At 45.4% G+C, this 24731-nt stretch overlaps 1 protein-coding gene across 2 annotated transcripts in view; it reads left to right on the top strand.

Annotated features, from left to right (window-relative positions):
* Window positions 1–24731, top strand: part of HMGXB4 (HMG-box containing 4) — an 84169-nt gene that overhangs the window by 37040 nt on the left and 22398 nt on the right. The gene's annotated exons all lie outside the window — the stretch shown is intronic.

Raw genomic sequence — 24731 nt, 5'->3', positions numbered from 1 at the left:
TGTGAACTCCTCCTCTGTGCCATCCCACACCATGAATATGTCGTCCACATACCTGAGGAACAACTTCACGTGCTTGAGAAATGGGTTTGTGCTAACAAAAACGTATGCGCTCTCAAAAAAACCCAAAAAAATATTAGCCATGGCGCACGATACGGGGGTACCCATTGCGGTACCCCCGCATTGGACATACCATTTATCCAGGAACATGAATGCGTTTTTTGAAAGCACAAAATTCAAAGCCTCACCTACAAAATCGCAGTACAACTGCGTTTTCCCACTGCGAGCTACCGTCTCCCTCACTGCCTGTACACCCAGGTTCTGAGGTATCCGTGTATACAAGCTTTCTACATCGATGGACACCAGATTGAACCCCTCCTGCCAAACAAAACCTCTCAACAAAGATATAAAATCATTACTATCCTTCACGTAGGAAGGGATTCTTTCCATCAGAGGCCTCAATAACCAATCAAGATAGTGGGACAACGGCTCGGTTAGCGAACCGATGCCAGCCACTATCGGGCGGCCAGGGGGGTTAACACTATCTTTATGTATCTTAGGTATAGCATACCAATGGGGTTTTGTGGGAAACTCTGGAATTAGTTTTTCGACCTGAGTGCTAGTGAGAAAACCGAGTGTTACATATCTCCCCAATAAGCGTGTCAATTGCTTCTTGTACTCGTTAATAGGGTTAGATTGTAAAGGAGTATATGTATCACGATCCTGCAGATGCCTTAAGCATTCTTTAATATAAGCGGCGCGCGTTAACAACACAATATTACCGCCTTTATCCGCTTGGCGGAATACCATGTCATTCCACGTGCGCATTATTTTTACTGCTACCGCTTCTCCCTCATTAAGATTGTTATCCATTTTGGGGTATAGCAATGCCTCCACATCCTTGACAACTGCTTCCTGAAACACATCAATTAAATTACCATGAGTCACCGGGGGGAAAAAATTAGATTTCACCCCCTTAGTGAATCTACCACATTCATTTGCGTCACCACCTGGGTCAAAAGGCTTGTCACCCTCAGGGTCATTCAGACTCAACAGCAAACCAGCGTCCTGGGTTACAGTGGAGTCTAAAGCCCCCGTGATGTCCCAATCGCACCCCTCAGTTGTGCAAGGTTGGTGACCCTCAGGGACTACAGTTGAAGTGGTCGACGTCTGGTGAAAAAACTTATGCAGATGCATTTTCCTTGTGGCTTTATATAAGTCAATTCTGAATTCAGAAAAATCAAACTCCTCTGGCACGCAAAAATTTAAACCTCTAGATAGGACAGCTATCATATCATCGGTCAACTCATGTTCAGACAAGTTAACAATACTACTGGCAGAAGGAGAGAGAGAAGATGACAAACATTCTAATTCTTCCATGAGACAAATTTTCTCTTGTGACCTCTTCCCCTTGTGCCTCTTCCTGCCCCCCCTACGGATGCGTTTCCTAAAGGGGCAGGATTTGGCCCAACTTGGGGGGTCACCGTTCTAGAGGGGCCTGGAACCACATCCTCGGAGCCACTGGACTCCGACTCAGTGGTCCAGTACCCTCTTTCCTGGTTACCCAATTTTTTATTTTTTATATAAGGTTTCCTTTTATAATTTTTAGAGCGATCTTTTGTCCAACAGAAAATTTGTCCCATTTCGTAATCTTTTTTATCTCTCATAAACTTTTCTCTTTTTTTAATTTTAATCTCTGTCTGAGTATCAATCAATTTTTTATCCAAGTTCTGTATAAATGTTAACCATGCACCCTCAGTAACACATGAACGAGTGTCTTTTTTCAAAACGTCCAGCTGTACGTTCAGAGCTGAATATTCCTCCTCATTTTTCTTTAAAACCAGCTGGAGCAGCCTCATGGAACAATCATGCTGAATGCTCTCCCATTCTTTAGTAAAGATTTTATCATCTTGAAAATGGGACAATGTTTTTATCACTCGAAGGCCCCTGGGGACCCTGCCGCAATCAACATAAGACTAACGACTTTATAGTCCAAAATAGACGCACCTCTCTATCAGAGAGGGAATATATCTTATTTTCGAGTGTCTTAATGCCCAGTACCTCAGTGTCCTTTTTTAGATTGCATTCCTCGAAAAAGGAAGCCGCATCGATCCTCCCCGCCTGTACACCTGGAACGTCCACAGAACTTGCGCTTTCATTGTCCATCAGTTCCATCGTGGCCACCGCAAATGTGATAAAACACACAGTCTCTTGCGAACCTCGGTAATGAGCCCGGCAACAGCGTGCAATAAAGACTCCAGGAAAGAATCCAAATATACTGCAGCAAAAAGTGAACAAGTCCTGCACCGCCTGCCCTCAGATTACCTCCAGGTCCAGTGGCTCACGTGCTGATGATTGCCATATAGCGCTGGTTGCAGGCGCAGCGTGCTGGTCGGTAATGAGCAGCTAGGAGATCCAACAACAGGGAGATGAATTATCGACCGCAAACAGCTGCTATGCCAAACAAATTCTTTTTTATTCAAACGTTCTTTTCATCGGTGCAGATAAAATTGCGGGAGGTGGCTTGGATGCGAGTCCCTCCAAAGGACGACGGCCGTTTCGTCTGTGAGTCAGACTTCTACGGATCCATGTCGGGGAATGGCCGCACACACCTTATAAAGGGGAGTGCATCCAGGCCACATCACCGCACGTTAAAAACAGAGGAATGCACACATGACAGTGATTAACATAAGTGCAGACAAAACATCCCATTTAAAACATGGTCATACAACCAATGTGACATACATTTCAAAAACAAACATGAAAACAGGGAAAAAAAGGAGAAAAAAGTTCCATGAGGCTGCTCCAGCTGGTTTTAAAGAAAAATGAGGAGGAATATTCAGCTCTGAACGTACAGCTGGACGTTTTGAAAAAAGACACTCGTTCACGTGTTACTGAGGGTGCATGGTTAACATTTATACAGAACTTGGATAAAAAATTGATTGATACTCAGACAGAGATTAAAATTAAAAAAAGAGAAAAGTTTATGAGAGATAAAAAAGATTACGAAATGGGACAAATTTTCTGTTGGACAAAAGATCGCTCTAAAAATTATAAAAGGAAACCTTATATAAAAAATAAAAAATTGGGTAACCAGGAAAGAGGGTACTGGACCACTGAGTCGGAGTCCAGTGGCTCCGAGGATGTGGTTCCAGGCCCCTCTAGAACGGTGACCCCCCAAGTTGGGCCAAATCCTGCCCCTTTAGGAAACGCATCCGTAGGGGGGGCAGGAAGAGGCACAAGGGGAAGAGGTCACAAGAGAAAATTTGTCTCATGGAAGAATTAGAATGTTTGTCATCTTCTCTCTCTCCTTCTGCCAGTAGTATTGTTAACTTGTCTGAACATGAGTTGACCGATGATATGATAGCTGTCCTATCTAGAGGTTTAAATTTTTGCGTGCCAGAGGAGTTTGATTTTTCTGAATTCAGAATTGACTTATATAAAGCCACAAGGAAAATGCATCTGCATAAGTTTTTTCACCAGACGTCGACCACTTCAACTGTAGTCCCTGAGGGTCACCAACCTTGCACAACTGAGGGGTGCGATTGGGACATCACGGGGGCTTTTGACTCCACTGTAACCCAGGACGCTGGTTTGCTGTTGAGTCTGAATGACCCTGAGGGTGACAAGCCTTTTGACCCAGGTGGTGACGCAAATGAATGTGGTAGATTCACTAAGGGGGTGAAATCTAATTTTTTCCCCCCGGTGACTCATGGTAATTTAATTGATGTGTTTCAGGAAGCAGTTGTCAAGGATGTGGAGGCATTGCTATACCCCAAAATGGATAACAATCTTAATGAGGGAGAAGCGGGTAGCAGTAAAAATAATGCGCACGTGGAATGACACGGTATTCCGCCAAGCGGATAAAGGCGGTAATATCGTGTTGTTAACGCGCACCGCTTATATTAAAGAATGCTTAAGGCATCTGCAGGATCGTGATACATATACTCCTTTACAATCTAACCCTATTAACGAGTACAAGAAGCAATTGACACGCTTATTGGGGAGATATGTAACACTCGGTTTTCTCACTAGCACTCAGGTCGAAAAACTAATTCCAGAGTTTCCCACAAAACCCCATTGGTATGCTATACCTAAGATACATAAAGATAGTGTTAACCCCCCTGGCCGCCCGATAGTGGCTGGCATCGGTTCGCTAACCGAGCCGTTGTCCCACTATCTTGATTGGTTATTGAGGCCTCTGATGGAAAGAATCCCTTCCTACGTGAAGGATAGTAATGATTTTATATCTTTGTTGAGAGGTTTTGTTTGGCAGGAGGGGTTCAATCTGGTGTCCATCGATTTAGAAAGCTTGTATACACGGATACCTCAGAACCTGGGTGTACAGGCAGTGAGGGAGACGGTAGCTCGCAGTGGGAAAACGCAGTTGTACTGCGATTTTGTAGGTGAGGCTTTGAATTTTGTGCTTTCAAAAAACGCATTCATGTTCCTGGATAAATGGTATGTCCAATGCGGGGGTACCGCAATGGGTACCCCCGTATCGTGCGCCATGGCTAATATTTTTTTGGTTTTTTTTGAGAGCGCATACGTTTTTGTTAGCACAAACCCATTTCTCAAGCACGTGAAGTTGTTCCTCAGATACGTGGACGACATATTCATGGTGTGGGATGGCACAGAGGAGGAGTTCACAGGTTTTGTCACCTACCTCAATGATATAAACACCATGAATATGTCGTTCACATCATGTTTTGGAGGCAACATTATAACCTTTTTGGATATAGAGGTAGAAGTGAAGGAAGGGTCAATATTGACAAGGATGTACAGGAAACCAACTGCCTCTAACTCGTTACTGCACTTTCAGAGTGCCCACCCCACTCATACTAAAGTAGCTTTACCCTACTCTCAGTTTTTGAGACTAAGGAGGATCAATAATGTAAAAGAGACTTTTGAAGAACAGGCTGGGGATTTAAGATTAAGGTTATTGGCACGGGGGTACCCTAGTACACTAATTGATTCTGCGTATGAGAAGGTGTGTTCTGAGAGTTCTGAAAATCTATGTTTCAGTCAATCTTCTGGTGCTGGAAAATTGACATATAGTCAGGCAAAGGCAAAAAAGGTGAGAAAAATGAACAATGCCGTAAATAGGTTTATGTTCAGTTTCAGGTTTGGCCCCCTAGATGGAGTAATAAAAAAAGCCATAAAAAAGAATTGGCATATCCTTGCCAATGACCCGGATTTAAAGAGTATGACAGACGCAGGACCCTTAGTCTCTTACAGACGGTGCAACAATTTAAGAGATCTACTGGTGAAAAACAGGGTGACTTGTCAGTCCACATGGCTCGAGAAATGTTCGCCCGTTGGGAACTTTCGCTGTGGTCACTGCAAGTTTTGCGCCTTGCATCTCACCGGTACATCTCTTCAAATTGGTTCCTTTTCTCACCAGGTTAGGCAGTTTATTTCCTGCAAGACGAAATATGTAGTTTATGTGATTGTCTTCCCTATGTAAAATCTTCCACAGGGGCATACAATCAGGTGCATGTACATACGCTTTAGAGAGCACTATAAATCGATCTCCACAGGTAAAGGTTCTCCTAGGTTAATAGAACATATTCGTACAGCACATGAAGGTAATCCCAACATCCTGCGCTTTGCAGGACTAGTCCAGGTTTCCCTGCCTCCACAAGGGGGCGATCTCCATAAATTATTGCTACGTAAAGAAGCAAGTATGATAATAAAATTTGGAGCGCAGGGAAACCTGGGTTTAAATGACCGTAACGACCTGGTGGTATTCTTATAAAATCGGTTTGCATAGAACCAATTTTTGTAAATTATTTTCAAGTGATTGATTCATTCTGGATCTTTTGACAAATGAGTGGTTATGTCATTAAAAAGAATAATATGAATATAACGTGTTATGTGTCGATATGACATTGATAAATGCCCCTGTACCTTTCAGTGGAATTTTTTCTCCTTTTTTTCCCTGTTTTCATGTTTGTTTTTGAAATGTATGTCACATTGGTTGTATGACCATGTTTTAAATGGGATGTTTTGTCTGCACTTATGTTAATCACTGTCATGTGTGCATTCCTCTGTTTTTAACGTGCGGTGATGTGGCCTGGATGCACTCCCCTTTATAAGGTGTGTGCGGCCATTCCCCGACGTGGACCCGTAGAAGTCTGACTCACAGACGAAACGGCCGTCGTCCTTTGGAGGGACTCGCATCCAAGCCACCTCCCGCAATTTTATCTGCACCGATGAAAAGAACGTTTGAATAAAAAAGAATTTGTTTGGCATAGCAGCTGTTTGCGGTCGATTATTCATCTCCCTGTTGTTGGATCTCCTAGCTGCTCATTACCGACCAGCACGCTGCGCCTGCAACCAGCGCTATATGGCAATCATCAGCACGTGAGCCACTGGACCTGGAGGTAATCTGAGGGCAGGCGGTGCAGGACTTGTTCACTTTTTGCTGCAACCTGCGATCTCAACCTAGCCGGGATCGCTACAAAGTCTCTGGTGAGCTGTCAAACAGGGAGACCTGGCCAACGACCTAACAGCGATCCGGACCTGCAGAGCGACTAGCTGGTCGTTGGGGACGTGTCAAAAAAGCAGGTGAACTTCACCCGACTTCATTTACTGCCGCGCGGCTCTGTGTGCCGTGTAAATAAATAAATAATTAAAAAATCCGGCGTGCGGTCCCCCCCTATTTTAATACCAGCCAGATAAAGCCATACGGCTGCAGGCTGGTATTCTCAGGATGGGGAGCCCCACGTTATGGGGAGCCCCCCAGCCTAACAATATCAGTCAGCAGCCGCCCAGAATTGCCGCATACATTAGATGCGACAGTTCTGGGACTGTACCCGGCTCTTCCCGATTTACCCTAGTGCGTTGGCAAATCGGGGTAATAAGGAGTTATTGGCAGCCCATAGCTGCCAATAAGTCCTAGATTAATCATGTCAGGCGTCACCCCGAGATACCTTCCATGATTAATCTGTAAGTGACAGTAAATAAACACACACACCCGAAAAAATCCTTTATTAGAAATTAAAAACACAAACACATTCCCTCATTACCAATTTATTACCCACAACAAAGCCCTCCTTGTCCGGCGTAATCCACGGTCCTCCAGCGTCGCATCCAGCTCTGCTGCATGCAGGTGACAGGAGCAGCAGAAGACACAGCCGCTCCTGTCACCTGCACGCAGCTAATGAAGAGAGCCGTGTGATCGGCTGAGCTGTCACTGAGGTTACCTGGATCCAGCGGTGGATGCAGCGGTGGCCGCGGGTAACCTCAGTGACAGCTCAGCTGATCGCGCTACTCACCTCATTTGCTACGTGGAGCTGACCGGAGCGGCGGTGAGTAGCGCGATCAGCTGAGCTGTCACTGAGGTTACCCGCGGCCACCGCTGCATCCACCGCTGGATCCAGGTAACCTCAGTGACAGCTCAGCCGATCACACGGCTCTCTTCATTAGCTGCGTGCAGGTGACAGAAGCGGCTGTGTCTTCTGCTGCTCCTGTCACCTGCATGCAGCAGAGCTGGATGCGACGCTGGAGGACCGTGGATTCCGCCGGACAAGGAGGGCTTTGTTGTGGGTAATAAATTGGTAATGAGGGAATTTGTTAGTGTTTTTTATTTCTAATAAAGGATTTTTCGGGTGTGTGTTTTTTAACTGTAATTTACAGATTAATCATGGAGGGTGTCTCATAGACGCCTGACATGATTAATCTAGGACTTATTGGCAGCTATGGGCTGCCAATAACTCCTTTATTACCCCGATTTGCCAACGCACCAGGGCAAATCGGGAAGAGCCGGGTACAGTCCCAGAACTGTCGCATATAATGTATGCGGCAATTCTGGGCGGCTGCTGACTGATATTGTTAGGCTGGGGGGCTCCCCATAACGTGGAGCTCCCCATCCTGAGAATACCAGCCTGCAGCCGTATGGCTTTATCTGGCTGGTATTAAAATGGGGGGGGACCACACGCCGGATTTTTTAATTATTTATTTATTTTACTGCACAGTATAGACACGCCCACCGGCTGCTGTGATTGGGTGCAGTGACACAGCTGTCACTCAGCGTGTGGGCGTGTCTCACTGCAACCAATCATATTTGCCGGTGGGCGGGGAAAAGCAGGGAATACGAGATTGTTTAATGAGCGGCTGGCTTTTTCAAAAAAGGAAAAGCCGCTGGAGCAGAGTGAACGCCGTGCAGCGCCGGGGATCGGTGAGTATGAGAGAGGGGGGGATACTTCAGTCACTCGGGGGATTAGCGGTCACCGGTGAATCCTTCACCGGTGACCGCTAATCAGGACGCTACACAGACCGAGCCGCGGAGTCGCTGTAAAGTCCCCTTTACACACTGAAACTTGCTAGCGATGCATGCTGCACAGCGGGAAACAAAGGACCTAGGAATGGTCCTGAACGATTTGTAGCGATCACAACTTCACAGCAGGGGCCAGGTCGCTGATAGGTTTCACACACTGCAATGTCGCTGGGGAGGTCGCTGTAACGTCACAAAACCGGTGACGTTACAGCGATGTCGTTTGCGATGTTGCGGTGTGTAAACCCACCTTAACAGAACACGATTGGAGCACTGCTTCATAATCCTTTGTATAACGGTAGGAGCTGATTGATTTTTAATTTAACCATGGTAATTGACAAAATAGCTTCTAGTTTGTTAAACAGTGACCCTCTCGTTCAGATCATGGCAATGTGATGGACATTGTAAAGACAAATTTTAGTGCTCTGCATCCGTGATCAGAATCTACAAGATTTGATGATTTTAGTGCAGTTGTCGAGGCATAATATTTAGTAGAGGTTACATGTACTTTTAAAATTAAAAAAAAAAACATCCTCACACAGCATTCACAGGGCTCAGTGATTACCCGGGCTGGGGTCTAATCTGACCTAGCTCAACATCAGCAAGGATGCTCTGTGTTTGAATGGGTTTCCTCCCACTCCAAAAGACAATGTATGTAAATAGCTGCGTCCTATGTAAGTGAGAATAAATCTTATAATCATAAACCCTTGTCTCTGTACAGGCTAAAGATATGGAAGTGTAAGACACATAAATAATTGAGCAATGCACATCTCGTGTTTAATGCATATGCCACTCCATAAAGGACTTTCAGAAAGAATTGGAAACAGGAGTTTAAAGGCCCTGTCACACACAGAGATAAATCTGCGGCAGATCTGTGGTTGCAGTGAAATTGTGGACAATCAGTGCCAGGTTTGTGGCTGTGTACAAATGGAACAATATGTCCATGATTTCACTGCAACCACAGATCTGCCAAAGATTTATCTCTGTGTGTGACGGGGCCTTTAGGGCTGAATATAAAATATAACAACTTTATTAGATATGAAAAGGTTAAAAATTTTCAGTTTATATAATTACAACATCACGGTGCAAAGAGATGTATATACCTTCCATATACCTTCCCTGAAGAAGCTTTTAACATCCGATAATCTACGAAACGCGCGTTGGAGGGTCTTTATGCTGCTGTGAGACGTCTAGACAACTACCCTAGCCATGTGTAAGTCCTAGGACCTCATTATTTATAACTCTATGCTGACTTACTTTGCTGCCTTCTGCATAGAAATAGTCTGACACTGGTCAGTGGTAATTTATTCTACCTATTATCCTTCTGAATATGCATTGAGGGCCTATTACTTGTCAGCTATTATAGGATTATACCTTTTTATTGAGTCACTTTTTATGGACTTCTCATTCCTTGGGTGTTTTTTGCCTGGGCTTTCTCACTAGCATGTGGGTGTTCACCCATCTCTTTGCACCGTGATGTTGTAATTATATAAACTAAAAATTTTTAACCTTTTCATATCTAATAAAGTTGTTATATTTTATATTCAGCCCTAAAACTCCTGTTTCCAATTCTTTCTGAAAGATATGGAAGTGTCCAGTGTGGTGCAAAAAATGGGCTAATTAAATAGGAATAAACAATTGCGTCGGTCAATTAATTTTACCTTAATAACTGATTTACTAACATGTAAGACCTGTGCATTATCACATGATAGGCACAGTGCAAGTGGCCAGAGCATTGTTTAGATAACGGACAGACTACGCAAGGCACTGCTATGGGCTTCTACCATTTGATTGTAAGGGCATGTCAAGAGTATAAGGTAGTCCAGGCAATATTACAAATGATTACGTCAAAGTAATTGTGCAAGCAATATGATTACTGAGCTTCCAACATTCGTTATGAATTTATACAGTGCGTACACCCATATCCTGTCCACCGCCATTAACTTGAGAACAGCAGCAGTTATAGGCATAGAAGTGGTGTCTAGGTATAGTAAAGTAGCCATGCGCTACGCAATGAAACCACCTATAGCGCCACCTGGTGGAAAACAACGGCGTTAGCATTTTTATCTCAAACGAAATGAGAGAGAAAAAAAAGTGAATTAAAAAATTGTAGGGCGTCATCAATTCAATACAAATCGACACCTTGTATACAAAAATGCTATGATATGAAACCCATGACCCCCCCCCCCCCAAAACACTAAATGCTGGTCACGCATATGGCGCTCATTTAACTTTGATGCTCAAAGTGGCCCCCGTCAGCTGCAAGGCACATTGGACTCTGGACAGCATACTGTATCTTGCTGTACATTGTGCAATATGGTGGGTGACACGTTTGCACAAGCATCTGTGATACGTGGTCGTAGGTCCTGCAATGTTGGTGGAGGGGTCGCATACACCTGCTGTTTGATGTGACCTCACAGAAAGAAGACCAATGGGGTCGGGTCAGGTGAGCGTGGAGGCCACTCCACGCAGCCACCATACCCAATGACTTGTAGGAAGGTCTCCATGAGGTATCACTTCACGTCCACAGCCTTGTGAGTTTTACACATTCTAATCATAGCATTTCTGTATGCAAAGTGTCGATTCGTATTGAATTGATGATGCCCTACAACTTTGTAATTCACTTTTTTTTTCTCTATCTCGTTCTGTTTTCGAGATAAAAATGCTAACTCCGTTGTTTTCCACCAGGTGGCGCTATAGGTGGTTTCATTGCGTAGCGCATGGATACTTTACTATACCTAGATACCACTTCTATGCCTATAGCTGCCGCTGTTCTCAAGTTAATGGCAGTGGACAGGATATGGGTGGACACACTCTATATATACATCACAGCATATAAGCTATAAACCGCTTATCTGATCTGCGTGTCTGCCCAGTGAGCAGTACTGTTGCAGAGGAAACCGCTCGACGCCAGCTGAGTACAGTACTTTTACTAATAGATATAAGTGGTGCTCAACAGGTAGATTGGGAGACCCCCGAGCGCCATATAGCTGCACCTACAAAGGTAGGACTCGCAGGGATATATGTTTATGGCAATTTCTGTCACTTATCTTTCACCTCTCTAAGCTGAAATGTCCCTTTTGTGCACAAATCATGATTGTAAATGTCTTCATTCAGAACTGTTTAGGAATCAGGATGTTTCTAGGCTACAGATATAAGGCCCAGTCACACACACAACGACTTACCAGCGATCCCGAAAATGATGCGACCTGATAGGGATCGCTGGTAAGTCGCTGGGAGATCGCAGGTGAGATGTCACACAGTCAGATCTTTCCAGCGATGCAGGAACAATACAGGTCGCAGTAGCGACCTGTATAATGATCTCAGCAGTCTCTGTGACCCTGTCACACAGTGTCAAACACAGCGATGTGTCCTGCCCAGCAGGACATCGCCTTTGAAGAAAATGGCCTGGACCATCATGAAACGACTAGAGATCTCACAGCAGGGGCCTGATCACTGGTAGGTGTCACACATAACGAGATCGCTACTGCGTCATGGAAACCGTGACTCAGCTGTGATCTCGCTAGCGATCTCGTTATGTGTGACGGTACCTATAGTTGGAATTGGAGAACTGGGACTAATAATGTGTTAAAGAGAAGCCATCAGAAAATCACCTGTTGATTAAATCAGGTTTTAGAGTTAGCTATATTTTCCCCCCCACATATCATCTGTAAAAAATAATATATGTCCATTTATATGATTTACACGTTTTCATAGCGCCATTAATTTCCACATCGCTTTACAGACATCATCATCACTGTCGCAAGAAACCAGAGGAAAACCTTGCAAATATGGGGAAAATATACAAACTCATTATGAATCTTATTGGTGGGATTAGAATCCAGAAGCTCTACATTGTAAGGCAGCAGTGTGAACCTCTGAGCTACAATGCTACTAGTTTGCCATGGTGGTCTACCATGCTGCCAGTTTGCCATGGTGGTTAGACCCAGCCCCCGGTCATTCGTATTGACGTGTCTGAGTCCATACAAAGGTCATTGTGAAGGGAGAGGAGCAGAGTCATTACGTATTGTGATTGGTGGATCCTGTGTTATCAGCCTCATAGAGAGATGTTATTTGTTATTGTAAACCTGTCTGTGTTTTCCTGAAAGACAGGAATTAAAAGTCCTAAAGGTACCGTCACACTAAACAACTTACCGGCGATCCCAACAACGATCCAACCTGATAGGGATCGCTGGTAAGTTGCTAGGAGGTTGCTGGTGAGAGGTCACACAGTCAGACGCTTCAGCGATCCCATCCAGCAACCTGACCTGGCAGGGATCGCTGGAGCATCGCTACACGGGTTGCTGGTGAGCTGTCACCAGCAACCAGTAACCAGCCCCCAGCCAGCAGCGTCGCGTGGAAGCATGCTGCGCTTGGTAACTAAGGTAAATATCGGATAACCAACCCGATATTTACCTTGGTTAACAGCGCACGCCGCTTAGCGCTGGCTCCCTGCTCTTAGCTACAGTACACATCGGGTTAATTTCCCGATGTATACTCTGCTACACATGCAGGGAGCAGCGCACACCGCTTATCGCTGGCTCCCTGCTCTCCTAGCTACAGCACAAATTGGGTTAATTACCTGAAGTGTACTCTGCTACACGTGCAGGGAGCAGCGCACACCGCTTAGCGCTGGCTCCCTGATCTCCTAGCTACAGCACACATTGGGTTAATTACCCGATGTGTCCTGCAGCTACACGTGCAGAGAGCAGGAGCCGGCACTGGCAGCGAGGGCGCTGGTAACGAAGGTAAATATCGGGTAACCAAGGACAGGGCTTCTTGGTTACTCGATGTTTACCGTGGTTACCAGTGTCAGCAGAAGCCGGCTTCTGCTGTCTGCACATTTAGTTGTTGCTCTGTCGCTGTCACACACAGCGATGTGTGCTTCACAGCGGGACAGCAACAACTAAAAAATGGTCCAGGCCATTCAGCAACAACCAGCGACCTCACAGCAGGGGCCAGGTTGTTGCTGGATGTCACACACAGCAACATCGCTAGCAACATCGCTGTTACGTCACAAAAGTTGTCCATCAGCAGCGATGTTGCTAGCGATGTTGCTTAGTGTGACGGGGCCTTAAGGCTGTGTGCCCACTCTGCATTTTTTCATGCATTTTTTTTCTTGCAGATTTTAATCAATACTGCAAAAAAAAAAAAAAAATAAAATGCATTCCAGCAAAGTGTATGAGAATTGTGACTCACTGTGCACATGTTACAGATTTTGTTCCTTGCAGATTTTGGTGCAGAAAAAAATCTGCAGCATGTCCATTCATTCAAAGTTTTTTTTTTTTTTTTTTTTTACTGTCTGATCTAATCCACTGCAGTGCTTGCGCTTGATTAGTGCAATGGATTACATTTGTCAATGCTGCAGTGACACTTCGCCTCACACATCGTGCATCCGGCATGGTCTGTGAGGCGATCCGTAGCTCAGTAACCTGGGGTCAGCGACCAGGTCCCTGTGATTACAGGAACCTGATCACTAGGGAGAGGTAAGCAATTCCTCTCCCTGCCTCCTGAATGCTGCGATCGCATACATCACAGCATTTGGTTGGTAATCTGCCTGGAGCGGTGTGGGCACCGCTCCGGGCAGTGAGAGCTGGGTGTCAGCCATAACATCAGCTGGAGACCCAGCAGCGATCGTGGGGGTACAGCACAGGAACCCCTGCAATCACCATGACTTAAAAATGGAGGGAAATACACATTTAAAAAAAGTGAGAACGCAATAAAAAACGTGGTTTTTCTGCTGCCTTTTTCTTGCCAAAACATAGTTTTGCGTGTAGAAAATCTGCTATGTGGGCACATACCCATACAACCCCAGGGACCAAATTCCAAGATTACAATTTTTTTTTAAATAAAGATCACATGAAGAATTTTTTAATCAAATAAAAAAAAAAATATTGCACCAAAACCTGATTTCAGCAATAGGCGTTTTTCTGATGATGTTCAGTAATGAATATTCTGCATCCAATTACATTATTTTTGCAGATGTTCAACAAAGATATGTTTCCAATGTCTTTTCTTCTGTTCTTCAGCTGTGTTATTTTATTGGGTGAAAAGTGCGTTGTTCACTTATGTATAACAATTCACCCAAAAATAAACTGCCAGGGAAATATTCCGATTTGCTTTGTATTGTCTCTTGTGATTTTTATAAGTAAATGATAACTATACAATGTCTCCACTTGCTGTGCTTTTCTGAGGCAGCCAGTGCACTTCAGAGAGTTTATTAGGCTATTAAGTAGTTAAGCAGTTAGTGAAATCCAGTTCTCCTAGATCATTAATGTGGGTGGTAATTATCATACTGGTAATATCACTGTACTGTAAAGAGTTGTACTGTGATCAGTAACATAAATGCAGATGCAAGCTGCTCAAAGAGGACCTGTCACCAGGTCAAAAGTGGCCAATATTTTGCTCTTTTATCCCTGCTGCTCCCCCTGGGTAGGTTTTTGTAATTAAAAAAATAAAAATAAAACCACTATACCATTCTGGAGATATGGGCCTTTTTTTTTTATATATATACTTAGTACAACTTTTAAGGCCTTTACAAAGGGGTTTTTCCCTCAGGGTAATGCAGAACACGCAAAAGACACGTCCCAGAGGATCCTGTGAGCCATGTACCCTAGGTAAAGACCATAGAAAGTTCCATATCTCTGCCCTGGTAAGACCACACCTGGAATTCTGTGTACAGTTCTGGGCGCCCCAATTAAAAAAAAAACATTGATATATTGGAGGAAGTCCAGAGAAGAGCAACCAAGATGGTAGAAGGTCTGGAAACAATGTCCTATGGAGACTGGCTTTGCAAAAAAGAAGGCAGAAAGGAGACTTAAAAGCGGTCTACAAATGTCTGAAAGGAAGTCACAGTACAGAGTGAACCACCCTATTCATATTAGGGCTCATTCACATAACGGTTCCATTTTTGCGGTCCGCAAAACATGGTACTTTTTTTAACGGATGCATCCGTGTGGCATCCGTTCCATTCCGTATACGGGCTGTGTCATCCGTGTGCCTTTTGGGGGGTTTTTTTGCGGACCGCAAAACACGGAAGCAGCTAGATAGAGAAATAGATGGATAGCTAGATATATATAGAGGGATATCTATGGTATATAGAGGGATAGATAGTTAGAGGGATAGATAAATAGAGGGATGAATGAATAGAGGGATAGCTAGAGGGACAGATAGATAGATAGATAATAGATGAGAAAGACATATATAATGTCCCACTCCCCAGCATTTTGTAATCGTGCACCCTTTAGTGCCTTTCATGTGGCACTAAAGGGTGCCTAGCCTTGTATTCAGCCCAAAAAAATGACGTGGGGTCCCCCAATTTTTTGTAGCCAGCTCAGGTAAAGCAGACCACAGCTGGCAGCTTCACCTTGGCTGGTAATCCATAACAGAGGGCACCCCATGCTGTTATTTTAAATTAAATAATTTAAAACAAAAAACGTGGGGTCCCCCCAAAATTGGATCACCAGCCAAGGTAAAGCGGACAGCTGTGGTCTGGTATTCTCAGACTAGGGAGGTCCGCAGTTCTTGGACCCTCCACAGCCTAAGAATAGCAAGCTGCAGCCGCCCCAGAAGTGGCGCATCCATTAGATGTGCTAATCCTGGTGCTTTGCCCCCAGCTCATCCCGATGCCCTGGTGCGGTGGCAAACGGGGTAATATATGGGGTAGATACCAGATGTGTAATGTCACCTGGCATCAAGCCCTGGGGTTACTGATGTCACGGTGTCTATCAGATACCCGACATCATAACCCAGTCAGTAATTAAAAAAAAATGGACGACAAACAAATTTTTTTTGAAAAAAAAACTCCCCAACACATTCCCTCTTTCACCAATTTATTGAAAAGAAAAAACAAATCTGGGTCCGGCGTAATCCAATAAGGGGGTCCCACGACGATCCATACTCACTGTGGAGACACGGGGCTCAGTGGGTGCTCTCGTCCACTAAAACCCGCCACCTTTAGAAAGACAGCGTGGCTCAGGGCTCATCCCAACTGAACGGCGGCCTCCTTAACCGTGGGCGTAATACTACTCAGACAACACAGGGTGAGGGAACCACAATAATTAGACTTTATTGGATCCCCAAACAATTAACGGCACATAACACATAACCAGCAAAACACACAAATGTAACAGGCAACAGAGTCTCACCCTTCCGCTGGCTCACCAGGGATTTAGAATGTCCATGCCTCACAGGTTCCAAGCTGTCTGAGGTCTGCAAAGTTTGTAACAGGTGACTGAACTGTCCCACCCTGAGTGTCCTCCTTAGGTAGTCCTGGTTTGATGTTAAAATCCTGGCAGCCGGAGTCGAAATCCCTAGGCTGTGGATATGGTCTCCAACCGAGACCGGAGTCCCTAGATTGAAGCCATAAGATTTCCTGATCCTCTAGTCAGCTCCGAAGAGCTTAGACTGGATCCATCAGCATCCATCAACCTTCATCAACCTGGTGGCTTAAAGAAGTCCTCTCTTATAGCCACAGCCCTCCCTCTGGGCACACAGCGTCCTCATCGATTGGTTGGACAAGATTGCTTCTCCCATTGGATGAATTTCAAGCTGCATGGATAATGTTCATTTAAATGATGTGCATAGAAAGACTGAGGGTGTACATGTAAACTGGGAGTCACCGACTAGACAATGGCTACTAAGGTAATTACATTATCAATACACAACTACAATACAATGGTTACTGGAAAAGTCTGGAGACAATACATCTGGCTTTCAGTGGCCAACACAATTACATTGAGTCAACAAGAGTCTTGTAAAAACAATGAGGGACTTCTCCCCCATCTATAGACAATCTATCATGCTGTCTGGCTGGATTTTAAGAAACTTTAACCCATAAGAGTCCATGTCGTCACATTCCTCCCCCTTCTTAATATTAGCCAGACATGATAGGCTTCCGATCATCCTTCTCCTCTTGACGGCATTGTCCTTTTTAATGGTGAGGTCAGCAACAGAGGCTCGCATCTATACACCTCCCCCTGATTACCTCCCCCAAGTTGAGCAGCCATATGGTGGACAAGCACTAAGGTGGGGTCCATGAGTTGGGCCTGCACAAATCTGCCACTATCAATCCTCCCCCAGTCAATAGCCACAGTGTGGTTAGGCTTACTCACGGTTCTTGGCTCAGAAGTGGATGATGGAGACCGGGAATGCAAACCATCCCTGGAAAAGATGTTAGAAAGATCCACATCAGGGTCCTGCTTGGCTTGGAGGTGGGTGATGGCTTCTTCAAACTTACTGGCTAGTCCTTGTCCTAGGTCGTTCTCCAAAATGACTGGTGTGAGCAGGTAATTCACAAGCCCCACTTTCACTTCCCTTTGAGTGGTATCCGAAACAACAGGCTTGGTGGGGCCATCTATGAACCCCACTTCAACTTCCTCCTGGCTAGTCCCCGAAACAACAGGTGTGTGGACGGTGTCCATAAGCTCCACATCAGCCTTGCTCTGGTCAGTCTCCACAATGTCAGGAATGGGGAGGCTGTTCACAATTCCCACATCGATCACTTCCTGGATGGTCCCCAAAATACCAGGTGTGGGGAGGCTATCCACAAGCTCCACCTCGACCTCTCCCTGGTCGGTTTTTAGGTCCAACTGCACACATGCCAGAGGGACGTCTGAGCGCTGGCCCTCCGCCAGGGAGATGGATAATTGGGAATCTGGTACAGGGTCTTCTGGAGAAACAATAACTGGGCTTACCAGAGTGATGGAAGATCCAATGTCTCGAAGTCCCTGAGCCTGTATATCACCGACCTTGACCGTGTGGATGTGGGGATGGAGGTTGGCTGGTGTACGGTGTCCGGCCTGCCGTAGGGTGTGGACTGGATAAACCACTTCCTCAACTATTGGTGTTTCTTGGGATTAGCATTCCTCAGGTCTCGTTGGTCCATCTCGGCATAAGTTGACTGGTTGGAGTGGCAGACGGGCTCCAAGCATGCGGCCTCGGTTTTGGAGACAATCTTTATCTAGATGTCCATTGCGCCCACATGTATAACAGTGCCATAGATTGGGCGAGTCACAGGCCCTGTTTGTAGTCCTTCGTTTTGGCGCAGCTTCTGCTGGGTAGCGGGACCATCCTTCTCGACCGGCTGGTGTTAGCAGTACTGCAGCTGGAATCCCATAAACATATTCCAGAACATAAGCCCTCTCTTCTCTTGAGGATCTAGGCCCCAATGCATCCAACAACGCTGTGGCTTGGGCCATTTTGGACAAAGTTGATTCCCAATTGTCACTAGATCCATGATGTGGCACATAGTCTACATCCTCTGGGTCAATATCGGCGGGATCCTCATCGTCCTCTGCATCATTCTGGGCATCCCAACGGACTAATTTCCGGATCAAGTCCGACCGAGTCTCAGCGCTCCAGCAGACAATCTCTCGCCTCCGGCACAGATCCTGCAGCATCCATTTACTGCAGCGGTCATAACTCCTCTCTTGTCCTTGTCCCATGGCTGAGCTGGTGGGGTTGGACATGGCAGCGTCCGAAACCTGAATGCCTCCCCTATGGCCTGCTGGGTATGCTTATGTGCCTCTCTGGTTGTTGAGCCCTGGACAGTGTCCGAAAACACCAGTCCACTGCAGCTCCCCTGGGTAAACCAGGCTGAGTAGTATCCCACTGCTGCCACCAAGTGTGGAGACACGGGGCTCAGTGGGTGCTTTCGTCCACTAAAACCCGACACCTTTAGAAAGACAGCGTGGCTCAGGGCTCATCCCAACTGAACGGCGGCCTCCTTAACCGTGGGCGTAACACTACTCAGACAACACAGGGTGAGGGAACCACAATAATTAGACTTTATTGGATCCCCAAACAATTAACGGCACATAACACATAACCAGCAAAACACACAAATGTAACAGGCAACAGAGTCTCACCCTTCCGCTGGCTCACCAGGGATTTAGAATGTCCATGCCTCACAGGTTCCAAGCTGTCTGAGGTCTGCAAAGTTTGTAACAGGTGACTGAACTGTCCCAACCTGAGTGTCCTCCTTAGGTAGTCCTGGTTTGATGTTAAAATCCTGGCAGCCAGAGTCGAAATCCCTAGGCTGTGGATATGGTCTCCAACCGAGACCGGAGTCCCTAGATTGAAGCCATAAGATTTCCTGATCCTCTAGTCAGCTCCGAAGAGCTTAGACTGGATCCATCAGCATCCATCAACCTTCATCAACCTGGTGGCTTAAAGAAGTCCTCTCTTATAGCCACAGCCCTCCCTCTGGGCACACTGCGTCCTCATCGATTGGTTGGACAAGATTGCTTCTCCCATTGGATGAATTTCAAGCTGCATGGATAATGTTCATTTAAATGATGTGCATAGAAAGACTGAGGGTGTACATGTAAACTGGGAGTCACTGACTAGACAATGGCTACTAAGGTAATTACATTATCAATACACAACTACAATACAATGGTTACTGGAAAAGTCTGGAGACAATACATCTGGCTTTCAGTGGCCAACACAATTACATTGAGTCAACAAGAGTCTTGTAAAAACAATGAGGGACTTCTCCCCCATCTATAGACAATCTATCATGCTGTCTGGCTGGATTTTAAGAAACTTTAACCCATGAGAGTCCATGTCGTCACACTCACTGCCCCAGTCAATGAAGAACAGAATGTTCCCCATTGACTGGGAGAACAGTGCAGTAACCTGAGCTAACATAATGACGACAGCCCAGGTCACTGCAGGGCATGACCAGCGCTGACTTCAGGAGGTCAGCAAGGTGCATTACCTGCAGTGATGGAAGCTGCTGCACTCCTGACATCAGCGCTGGTCACTGAGTTCTATGCCCGCCGCGTTCTGAGATCACCTCTCACGAGAGGCCCGTGACGTCACCGCTAGTCACAGTCTCGGGCCGCCCGCGAGAGGTGATGTGAGAAGCGGCTGTCAGTGACGAGTGCTGACGTCAGGAGTGCATGAGATCATCACTGCAGATAATGAATTTTACTAACCTCCTGACGGTAGCACACGGTCTGTTATTACGGAACAGAATAGGACATGTTCCATAATAATGGAATGGACATACGGCATCCGATGTGTTTTTTTGTAGGATTGGATGCACACGGAAGTGCTACCGTATGCCCTCCGATCCTACACAGAACACATTGAAAAGATGGTCCTGTCCATGGGTCCGCAAAAAAACAGGAACTGACGAGGACAGACGTAATGGTCATGTGAATGAGCCCTTAGCACAAGAAAGTACAAGAAGAAATGGGATGAAACTAAAAGGAAAGAGATTCAGACTAGACATTAGGAAAAACTTTCTGACAGTGAGGGCAATCAGAGAGTGGAACAGGTGGCCACGGGGAGGTAGTGAGGGCAATCAGAAAGTGGAACAAGCGGCCACAGGAGGCAGTGAGCTCTCCATCAATGGAAATCTTCAAGTGGAAGCTGGATAAACATAGCTCGAATGGTTTAGGAAAACCTGCACTCGCAGGGAGTTGGACCCGACGGCTCTTGAGGTCCCTTCCAACTCTACCATTCTATGATTCTAAACAGCTCACTGACAGCAGCATGGTCCTGTAATAGGATGTCACCAATGTAACAAGTCAGTTCATGATATTTCTTCCCTCCAAGACATTCCACAATCAACTGTGAGTGATATTATTGGATAGTGGAAGTCTTTACGAAACAGCAGTTCAGACTCAAAGTAGAGACCATGTAACGTTACAGAGAGGGGTCATGGACACCAGAGGGTATAAAAGTCACCAATAGTTTGTTGACTCCATAATGGCCGAGTCCACATCTCTCTTTAACAAGAGCACAAAATCTCTACTCCCGCTGGGAACTTTATCACTTGGGTGTTCCATGGCAGAACAGCTGTACACAAACCTTGCATCACCAAGCACAATTCCTAGTATCCGATGCAGTGGTGTAAACACAGCCACCACTGGACTCTGGAGCAATATAAGTGTGTTCTATAAAGTGATGAATCTGCTCTATCTGGCATCTGAAGGGTAAGACTACATTTGGCCAATGCCAGGAGAACGTTACCCCAGACTGCATTTTGCTAGCTGTAAATTTTGGTGGAGGGATAATGCTATGGGGCTGATTTTCGGGGTTCTTTGAATAGAAATCTTCATTATTCAACATAGCACAGCTGTTTGGACAATTGCAGATTCCAATTTTATTTGAACAGTTTGGGGTAGGTCATTTTCTGTTACATCATGACTGTGCCCCGATTAATAAAATAAGATCCATAAAGACAAGGCTTGGGGGAGTTTGGTGTGGAAGAACATGACTAATAGCACAGAGCCCTGACCTCATCCCCCTTGAACGCCCTCTTCTCAAAAAAAAATGCTCTTTTGGATGAATTGCCAAAAATTCCCACAGACACTCCAAAATCTTGTTGAAGATGAACTTAATATCCATGGATTTAAAATAGGAGGTGATGCTCCTGCATGTGTGATGTGTTGGTGTCTCCATAATTTGTTTATGCACTACTCACAAAAAGTGAAATTTGGCTTTTGGGTGAAATTTCAGGATTATCCTAAAATGCACTGTAACCTTGTCAGGTTAAGTTACCTTCTCCAACCTTCTGACTGCACATGTCCGACTGTTCAATGTTTCAGGACTTTTTACACAACTTGCTGTTCTCTAACAAGAAGCTTAAGGTAAAATTCACAACAGGAGTTTGATCCATGAATTGCCTAATACATTTTGGAGTTCAATTAGAATTGGTATTACACAGTCCTCCTCATCATGCTGTTCACATTTTGACATCATTAGATCAAGACGACACCTAACAATTGATCAGCAGTACCGCGCTATTGCGAGGCTCAACCATGATGTTTTTAGACGGAAGTGACCACTGAGCTTAGAGTGTCATCAGCAGGTTGCAACAGAGAGAATGGGAGAGTCACAGAAAGGCAGCGACGTGGCCATCCTTTTGCCACATGCCACACTGATGACCGCTTAATTGTGAACAATGCCCTTCGGAAATGGATGATGAATGCCACATAACTCCAGGCACCTCTAAGGGAGGTAAGAAGCAGCCAAGTGTCATGTCAGATCATTCAAAAACATTTACATCAGCATTGTCTGCAGGGTACCAGACCACAACACTAGACACAGGCGTCATCATCTTGCTGGACGAGGGACCAGTAGGTCTCAGTGCTTTTCACTGATGAAAGTTGATTCACTCTGAGCAGAAATGATGGCCTCCAGCGATGTTGGAGACGTGAAGGAAAATGCTGTATGTCAGCCACTGTTGTTACCAGACAAGCCTTTGGTGATGGTGGTGTTAGTGTGGGCAGGTGTGTCTAGTCAATACAGAACTGCCCTACATTTTGTGCATAGTACAGTGACAGGCCCCTACTACTGGAATAACATCATTAATCCAGTCATTGTGCTTCTGCACAACACAGGCCTAATTTCATCTTCTTGGACGACAATGCTCCAGCTCATCGAGGTAGCATCATTAGGGAACGGCTGCTGGAGATTGAGGAACCTCAAATGGAGTGGTCGGTACTTTCATCAGTCCTCAATCCCATAGAAAACCTATGGGATCAGCTGAGTCGCCGGGTAGAGTCCGTAACTCTGTACCCCTGAACCTCAATGACCTAAGGGCTGTTCTTCAGGAAGATTGGGAAGCCATGCCTCAGCAGAGAATAACTCCACTTGTGATCAGCAAGAGACATCGTCAGCTGTAATTTATGCTCAAGGCCACATGACAAGTTATTGAGACACTGATATTTTTCGGGGTTACACCTTCCATTATTGTTGGCTTTTGTTTCAATAAATTGTTTGAGATGAGGAAATCATCATTGCTGCTTTTACATAAATGCCCTACTTTCATGATAAAATTTCACTGTAGCCTGAACGTTTTACGTTTTACATACATTTTATTTGAAAGCCAAATATCCCTGACTTTTTGTGCGTGGCGTATAGTGTACATGCACAGCATTTTATTACATCTAATATATAAAGCTCAGTGTATGTATGTATGTATGTATGTGTGTATGTATGTGTGTGTATGTCCACTAAAGGAATTTGCACCGTCGCATTTACAATCATGAAATTTTGCACAGACGCCCCATGTGACCCAGGGAACGCCATAGACTATGTTTTGAAGGGAAAAATTAACCCCGCGCTTTACAGTTACTCTCAAAAATCCTGCCTCCATTAAACTGAATAGGTGGGAGCTGCAGGCTATTAATAGCAACTGTCAGTGGTTGCTACAGAAACAAAATAAACTCTTAGTATAAGAAGCTTATGTGTGAGGTAATAAGATGTCGGTGGTGAGATAGAGAGACAGACAGAGACAGACGTGGAAAGAGACAGACAGAGACAGACCTAGAAAGAGACAGACCTGGAAAGAGACAGACGGGCAAAGAGACAGACCTGGAAAGAGACAGCCGAGCAAAGAGACAGACCTGGAAAAAGACAGACGGCGAAGAGACAGATGGCGAAAGAGACAGACGGGGAAAGAAACAGACCAGGAAAGAGACAGCCGGGTAAAAAGACTGCCAGACAAAGAGACAGATGGGTAAAGAGACAGACGAGCAAAGAGACAGACGGGCGGGCAAAGAGACAGACGGGCAAAGAGACAGACCTGGAAAGAGACAGACCTGGAAAGAGACAGCCAGGCAAATAAACAGATGGGCAAAGAGACAGACCTGGAAAGAATCTGTAGCAGGGAAAGAAAAGGCGCAATAGGGTCTTACCCGGTATTTGGGTTTGAAGGGTAGAGAGAATGGATGCACTCACCTGGTCAGGTTGTGCCAGTCACAACCCCTGTGCAGACGTATATGAGTGCTGGGATGGTTCAGCAGCGGCCCCGTCAAAGGTAAAGGTTACTGTATAAAATCGGAAAACGGAAGACAGGTTTCATGCCGCGCTATAAACCACAAAGCTGGAGTATTAAAAGGTATTCTTTTATTGAGCCATTCCAACGTCTTTCAAAGGCATGTCCGCCTTCTTCTTCAAGGAAAAAAGCTTTTTTCCCTGAAGAAGAAGGCGGACAGACCTGGAAAGAGACAGACGGGCAAAGAGACAGCCGGGCAAAGAGACAGACCTGGAAAGAGACAGACCTGGAAAGAGACGGCGAAAGAGACAGTCGGGGAAAGAGACAGACGTGGAAAGAGACAGACGGGGAAAGAAACATACCAGGAAAGAGACAGCCCTGGAAAGAGACAGCTGGGTAAAAAGACAGCCAGACAAAGAGACAGACGGGTAAAGAGACAGACGAGCAAAGAGAAAGACGGGCAAAGAGACAGACGGGCAAAGAGACAGACGGGGAAAGAGACAGACGGGGAAAGAGACAGACAAAGACAGACAGGGAAAGAGACAGACGTGGAAAGAGAGAGACAGACAGACACACACATAGAGACAGACAGAGAGATAGAGAAAGACAGACAGACACAGAGATGGCAACAGATAGACTGATACAAATATAGACAGAGAGATAGAAACAGACAGACAGAGACATAGACACAGACAGACAAAAAAAGGCACAGACAGAGAG

Source organism: Anomaloglossus baeobatrachus, chromosome 8 (assembly GCF_048569485.1).
Source record: "Anomaloglossus baeobatrachus isolate aAnoBae1 chromosome 8, aAnoBae1.hap1, whole genome shotgun sequence".
NCBI classification, from domain to species: domain Eukaryota; kingdom Metazoa; phylum Chordata; class Amphibia; order Anura; family Aromobatidae; genus Anomaloglossus; species Anomaloglossus baeobatrachus.
This window is presented reverse-complemented; position numbering and strand designations above follow the sequence as displayed.